Raw genomic sequence first — 7,484 nt, forward strand, 5'->3', positions numbered from 1 at the left:
ACCACGGGGAGGCTGCAACGGTCATTAAGTGTGAAAAACGGCCGCAGGTCATTTTTCTTCCAGTGCCGGGGTAACTTCGAACGGCCGTTGAACGAACCATGGTTAAGTCGAGGACGACCTGCCGTAAGCGATCTACTCGTAAGGGCCGTTTCTCCTCTGGCATCGTATAAGAGGTTGATTGGCGGTAGCCATTGAGGCTTTTCAGCCGTTAGGTGGAATGGAGGTTTGAACGAAGTTCTATGCCATTTCTGTGGCAACGGATTCAGCTCTTGGTTGCGGCATCGTCTTTGGTGCTCAACCAGAAACAACCCAACACGGCATCACAATACAGGCTGTCCTTGACTTACGACCACAACGGAGCATTTCTGTTGCTAAGTTATTAAGTCAGTCTTGGCTCATTTTACGACCTTGCTTGCTACCGTTGTTGAGTGAATCCCTGTAGCTGTTCACTTAGTACAGGTGGCCCCCGGCCGGCAACAGTTCATTTAGTGTCCGCTCAAAGTTACAACGGCAACTGAAAACGGTGACTTATGACCGTTATTCAAACTTTAATAGGATTCTCTGTGATCAAATGATCAAAATTTAGATGCTTGGCAACGGGTTCATACTTATGACCGTTGCTGTGCACCAACGTCATGTGATCCTTTTTTATGATCATTTGATGGGCAAAAGCAATGGGGGAGACAGGTTCACTTAACAACTATGTTACTAACTTATCACCTTGCTTATAAAATCTCTCGTGTAATTTCAATGCCCTTCTTCTGTTTCCTTAATCAACTTATCTTTGATTGTCGGTAGTGTTATCAATGATGTTGCTAATAAAATTTCTCTCTTTAAATCCATAAATTCTTTTATTTTTTCTTCTTCTGTGTCTTGCCATCTGGGGTAGAGGTCCCCTCCATTTAACTCCTCTTTCAGTATTCCACTCTTTCCATTTTCAGAGACAAACCAATCACCATAAATATCAGCAAATTTAATTTCTGCATAGGCATTTTCCTCTTCGGTTTTTAGGATTCTAACCACCACTTTTTCCACTTGAAAAACATCTCCAACTTCAGGATAATCAGTGAGAAAAGTAAGAGTGTTTCGTTTCCAATACGCAAACCTCCAGGGAGTAGCAGTGTTATTGTTGCATTTTTTTTGTTTCTTTTTGTATCTTTTTTGTATTTCAAGTTTTTAAAAAGTCTATTTTTGAATGAGTTAGAAGAACATCCACAGTAATGAAAGGGGAGAATTTTAGTCCATTGGTTACAAAGAATAATAAAAGAAAAAAAAATAGAAGAAGAAAACTTAACCCATTCGTTTTAAAAGGCTTGCATAAATTCCATCCATGAACATAGCATTTACAAAGTAAGATAACCCACTGTCCAAAACCATTCCAAACTTAATTCCGCCGGTTATTTCTTCTGTTGTCCAATTTAAATTAATTTTAATTTTTTTTATAGGCAGTCTCTTTTAAAACGGTAAAAATTCCCCACCAGCTGGAAACACTTTCTCTTTCCATATCCTTCCGTTTTGGAGCCTCCCTGACTTCATCAGCCTAATGGCTGGATTTTTTTGTCGCCAGCTTGAAGAACTTCTCTTGGATCGATCAGGGACTTTGCAAAGTCCCTGAGATCAGCAAGACGTATTCTTCCTGTTTACCATCTCTGCGGGATGGTTTAGGTCCGATTGGACCACCCAGCGGCAAAAGTATCGGCTGCGGTCTCGGAGCATCGAGATAGCACGTCCGTATTGTCGTGATGTTGGCTCCTCCCCATATTTAACTTATATACAGAGCACATCATGAGAAAGGCGGGGCTAGATGAATTACAAATTGGAATTAAGATTGCCGGGAGAAATATCAACAACCTCAGATAGGCAGATGACACTACTCTAATGGCAGAAAGTGAAGAGGAACTAAAGAGTCTCTTGATGCGGGTAAAGAAGGAGAGTGCAAAAGTTGGCTTGAAATTCAACAGTAAGATAACTAAGATCATGACATCCAGCCCTCTCAATTCCTGGCAAATAGATGGGGAAGAAATGGAGGTAGTGACAGATTTTATTTTCCTGGGCTCCAAGTTCACCGCAGATGGGGACTACAGCCAATAAATTGAAAGACGCTTGCTCCTGGGGAGGAAAGCTATGGCAAATCTAGACAGCATACTAAAAAGCAGAGACATCCCTCTGCCAATAAAAGTATGTATAGTCAAGGCTATGGTTTTCCCAGTTGCAATGGATGGCTGTGAAAACTGGACCATAAGAAAGGCTGAGCGTCAAAGAATGGAGGCCTTTGAACTCTGGTGCTGGAGAAGACTCCTGTGAGTCCCTTGGACGGCAAGGCCATCCAACCGGTCAGTCCTAGAGGAGATCAACCCTGACTGCTCTTTAGAAGGCCAGATCCTGAAGAGGAAACTCAAAGACTTTGGCCACCTCATGAGAAGGAAGGACTCCTTGGAGAAGAGCCTCATGCTGGGAAAGATGGAGGGCAAAAGAAGAAGGGGACAGCAGAGAATGAGGTGGCTGGATGGAGTCACTGAAGCAGTCGGCGTGAGCTTAAATGGATTCCAGAGGATGGTAGAGGACAGGAAGGCCTGGAGGAACGTTGTCCATGGGGTCGCAATGGGTCAGACATGACTTCACAACTAACAACAACAACAAACCACAAGGTATGATATGACATCCTTTAATTAATATATAATTATAGCAATATAATAATAGTACACCACACCAGCTGCCTAGAATTTGGGAATGAGTTGGAATAGCTTTAATTAAGTCTCTGTTTTAATGAATATCTACCCTTGGCTATTTGTAGGCTAGGAATAATTACTAAAACCATTACCACTGTAACAGGCTGATTTTGTAACTGCCCAAAGGACATTTTTAATAACGGGGCATGCAGAGAGTTTGAGAGGCTTGCAAAGTGCTCCTGGCGGCTTGGGGGGGGGGGCAAAAACGAGCAAAAATGCCCCGTTTTTCACCAAAATGGACCTGCTTTTTGCCAAAAAGGGGGGGGGGCATGCATAGGCTTTGGGAGGATTGTAGAGTGCTCCTGGGGGCTTGAGGAGGGCAAAAATTGGCAAAACCGGCCTGTTTTTAGCTCATTTTTGCCTTCCCCAGCTCCCAGGAGCACTCTACAATCCTCCCAAACCCTCTGTATGTCCATTTTCCAAAAAATTGGATGTGCGGGGTGGGGTTTCAGGAGGCCAAAAATGTTGTATTCAGTGTATAAGATGCATACAGATTTTCACCCTCTTTTTGAGGGGGGTAGGGGAGAGGTGCGTCTTATATGCTGAAAAATACGGTAATCTGAAACTTATGTGAAATTCAAAGTTTATGTACCTTCTACCCTTCTTGTTTCTATAATTAAAAAACATCTCCAGTTCTTTAGAGGGATGTACAGAGAACACAAATAAAGAATACAGGTATCCCTGGACTTACGACCACAGCTGAGCCCAACATTTATGTTGCTAAGCAAGGCAGTTTTGAAGTGAGCCGTGCCGCATTTCCCTACATTTTTGCCACAGTACTCAAGGAAATCACTGCAGTCGTTAAGTAAATCAAATGGTTGTTAAGCGAACGTGGTTTTCCCCCATTTACCTTGCTTGTTAGAAACCAGCTGGAAAAGTCCTAAAGGGTGTGATCACAGAACTCGGGGACCTTGCCGCTGTCATAAATTCATGCCAGTTGCAACAATAAACATACTTTGCTTTGTTTCAACTTTCTTTTTAATTTGTTTATTATTGTTGTAAGTCCAATGGTGCGGTGGTTCAGCAAATACATTTAATTTTGTAATAATGATAGAATCGCAGAGTTGGAAGGGACCTTGGAGGCCTTCTAGTCCACCACCATCCCCTGCTCAGGCAGGAAATCCCATACCATTTCAGAAAAAACGGTTGTCCAATCTCTTCTTACAAACTTCCAGTGTTGGAGCATTTTGCAACTTCTGAAGGCAAGTCGTTCCACAGGTTAATTTTTCTTCGCTGTCGAGTAATAGGGAGCATTGTTCAAGTCTATCAGGATCTTTTTGTCAAGCACAAACTGCTGCTCAGCCTGTGAGAATGAAAACCTAAAGAAACAGAGTTGCTATGGATTGCCCTCTCCCCTCTTTGGAAGAGCTTTATGGCTCTCACTGCCTTAAGTTCAAAACATTCTTTAAAGACCCATCTCATCCTGGGCACCCTTTTTTTGAACTATTACCATCTGGCAGACGGTAAAAGTTCCCCTCTCGCATATGTGCTAGCCGTTCCTGACTCTAGGGGGCAGTGCTCATCTCTGTTTCAAAGCCGAAGAGCCAGCGCTGTCCAAAGACGTCTCCGTGGTCATGTGGCCGGCAGGACTCAACGCCGAAGGCGCACCGAACGCTGTTATCTTCCCACCAAAGGTGGTTCCCATTTATCTCCTTGCATTTTTTGCATGCTTTCGAACTGCTAGGTTGGCAGAAGCTGGGAAAAGTAGCAGGAGCTCACTTCATTACATGGCGCTAGGGATTCGAGCCGCCAAACTGCCGACCTTTCTGATTGACAAGTTCAGTGTCTTAGCCAGAGTACCTTAGTCAGAGTAAAGCTATTAAAGGATTAAGTACTTTGTTGTTTGCTTCTGAGCCTCCTCGAAGGCTTTACAGTAAAGTCTAACCCTGTTGAGGACTTTTGATTTAATCTGTGTTACGTTGTTACGAGACCATTGTGAAGTGAATCTGGTTTCCTTAACTTAGCCACTGAGCCACTGACAGGATAATAAAAACAAGGACAAATAGGCTGAAAAACAGCTTCTAGCCCAGGGCAGTAACTATGACTATGAATTCGACGGTTACAGTGCAATATTAATGCAATATTGGCTTTTCAATGTGAATTAAATAGCATGTGAAGGATATGTCTTTGTACTTTTATTTTTATAGTTACAATGTACCCTGAAGATGGCATTTAATTTCATTGTACGATGAGCAATGACAATAAAGCAAACTAAACTAAACCAGGTTGCATCAACAGAGGGAGAGAATCAAGATCACGTGAAGTATTAATACCACTTTATAATGCCTTGGTAAGGCCACACTTGGAATACGGCATCCAGTTTTGGTCGCCATGATGTAAAAAAGATGTTGAGACTTTAGACAGAGTGTAGAGAAGAACAACAAAGATGATTAGGGGACTGGAGGCTAAAACATATGAAGAACGGTTGCAGGAATTGGGTATGTCTAGTTTAATGAAAAGAAGGACTAGGGGAGACATGGGGAGACATGATAGCAGTCTTCCAATATCTCAGGGGTTGCCACAAAGAAGACGGAGTCAAGCTATTCTCCAAGGCACCCGAGGGTAGAACAAGAAGCAATGGGTGGAAACTAATCAAGGAGAGAAGCAACTTAGAACTGAGGAGAAATTTCCTGATAGTTAGAACAATTAATCAGGATATCCATTTGTCTGAAATGGTGTAGGGTTTCCTGCCTAAGCAGGGGGTTGGACTAGAAGTTCTCCAAGGTCCCTTCCAACTCTGTTATTCTATTCTATTCTATTCTATTCTATTCTATTCTATTCTATTCTATTCTATTCTATTCTATTCTATTCTATTCTATTCTATTCTATTCTATTCTATTCTATTCTATTCTATTCTATTCTATTCTATTCTCTTCTATTCTCTTCTATACTATACTATACTATACTATACTATACTATACTATACTATACTATACTATACTATGTCACGATGTTAAAAAGTTTGCTAGGCCTGAACTGCCTAAACTGACACTCAAGAGTTAAACTAAGAAAGAGTTATTGCGCAGGTCATAAAAGTTCTTATCTGAAAGTGATTTATTGCGCATGCGTTACACATTCCTAATTCCTTTCTTCTTTGTTCGGCTGCCAACTTGGCAAACGTAGCTTTCATTATCAAAATGTAACAATTAGTTATTTTCTGTTTTATTTTATTATTAAAGTTTGTTTATTAATTAGAATACTTGTCAAAGACTTTTATTTTATTTTTCTTAATATCTCAAAAGATATGCGGAAGGGAATCAGCCCGGTCCATTGATCTCAGATTTCCACAGGGTGTTTTTTTTTTCCCCTGACAACTTGGTATGCAGAGGTTGGTCGACAACTTGGCAGCTGAGATGGCTACAATTTATGGCTGTATTTTCCCTTCATGCTATCTAAAGATAACTGACTAAGGCTAATTAGCCATGTCGAAGAAGAGAAAGAAAAGAAAAAAACGCGGACATGGAAAGCGCTTGAAAGAATCTATTTCCTCAGACACAGAGAAACAAGAACCTTCAAACGTATTCCAGGAGCAACAAATTCCTTCAGGTGCCGAGCCAGATGTGGGGGAAGGAGCTACAGAAGGCAAGATCTACGGACTGAGGTCAGTAAATCTTCCTCATTATCAAGATACAATTAACCAAAGGCAAAAGTCTAAACGGCAACTGCCGGCAGAAAAAAAAATCCTCCCACACAGAAAGCAAAGTTTATGAAATCTTCCCAGATGATGAGGAAGAAATGCAAAGCTATCTATATCGATTAAAGCGTTTTGAAAAATATACTAGGGAGGCGAGAGAATGCTTTAACGAAATGAAGAGAAGTAGGAGGAGCTCCCCCACTCCCAAAATGTCTGAGGACGCCATCTTTTCTTCAAAACAACAGCCTAAGACACACCCCACAGAGTTCATTGGTCAATTAGAACAAAGAGATATGTACACGTCACCAAGGTCACGTGATCCCTTTGAGCCCATTGAACTTCCAGCCATGTATAGAGGGCTGCAGCCAAGAAGTGAAGCTGCACTGCCATCTGCTGGCGGAGAAAAATTATTAGAGCAAAAGATGATGCAGTTTCATCAAAGCTCTAGAGATTTACCTATGAGTCCTTTAGAAGCCAAAACTTTGCCTCCAAAGGTTAAGTCTTCAACACCTGGTGGTGCCGAATCCTCCCTAGATGGAAAAAGGCAAAGTCAAAGGCGAATTCGAGGAAGCCAATTTGATGTTGCCACGCAAAGGCCAATGATGCAACCCCAGCATCCCCTGGTTCAACAACCAGCTTTGCAACCAGAACAACAAATTGTTCCAATGCACATTCCTCAGCAGGTATTCACAGTCACCCCCTTGACTGGTGAGTCCAAATTAAAGGAGTCAGGAGAGAATTATAAAGCCTGGGTCAGTGAAATTGCGCTCTTGCTTCGAAGAGAAGGCACACATTCCATGATTTTTAATCCTCCTCCTCCACCGTGGACACCTGCGATAAGAGACTTGGAAAACTGAGCAATCACGACTTTACTCATGTCAATGGAAATTGAGATCCAAGGTATCTTTCCATCTGATGCAACTGCCCAAGAAATTTGGGCTATTTTGGAAGATTGCTACAGGCCCGTTTCAATTGAATCTTCATGTTTGCTCATGTCTGAGTTCCATGGTTCGAAGTTGAAACCTGGTGAACGAATTGGTGGACATTTGACCAAACTGAAAAGAATGAGAAGTGAATTGAGACAAAATGGCCATGTAATCGATGATATCCAAATGATTAGC

At 41.8% G+C, this 7,484-nt stretch overlaps 1 protein-coding gene across 2 annotated transcripts in view; it reads right to left on the bottom strand.

Annotated features, from left to right (window-relative positions):
* LOC309394342 (N-acyl-phosphatidylethanolamine-hydrolyzing phospholipase D-like) overlaps nucleotides 1–7,484 on the bottom strand; it is a 29,151-nt gene that overhangs the window by 19,971 nt on the left and 1,696 nt on the right. The gene's annotated exons all lie outside the window — the stretch shown is intronic.

The sequence above is a fragment of the Natrix helvetica genome (assembly GCF_964273705.1).
Source record: "Natrix helvetica genome assembly, chromosome: 6".
Lineage (NCBI taxonomy): Eukaryota > Metazoa > Chordata > Lepidosauria > Squamata > Natricidae > Natrix > Natrix helvetica.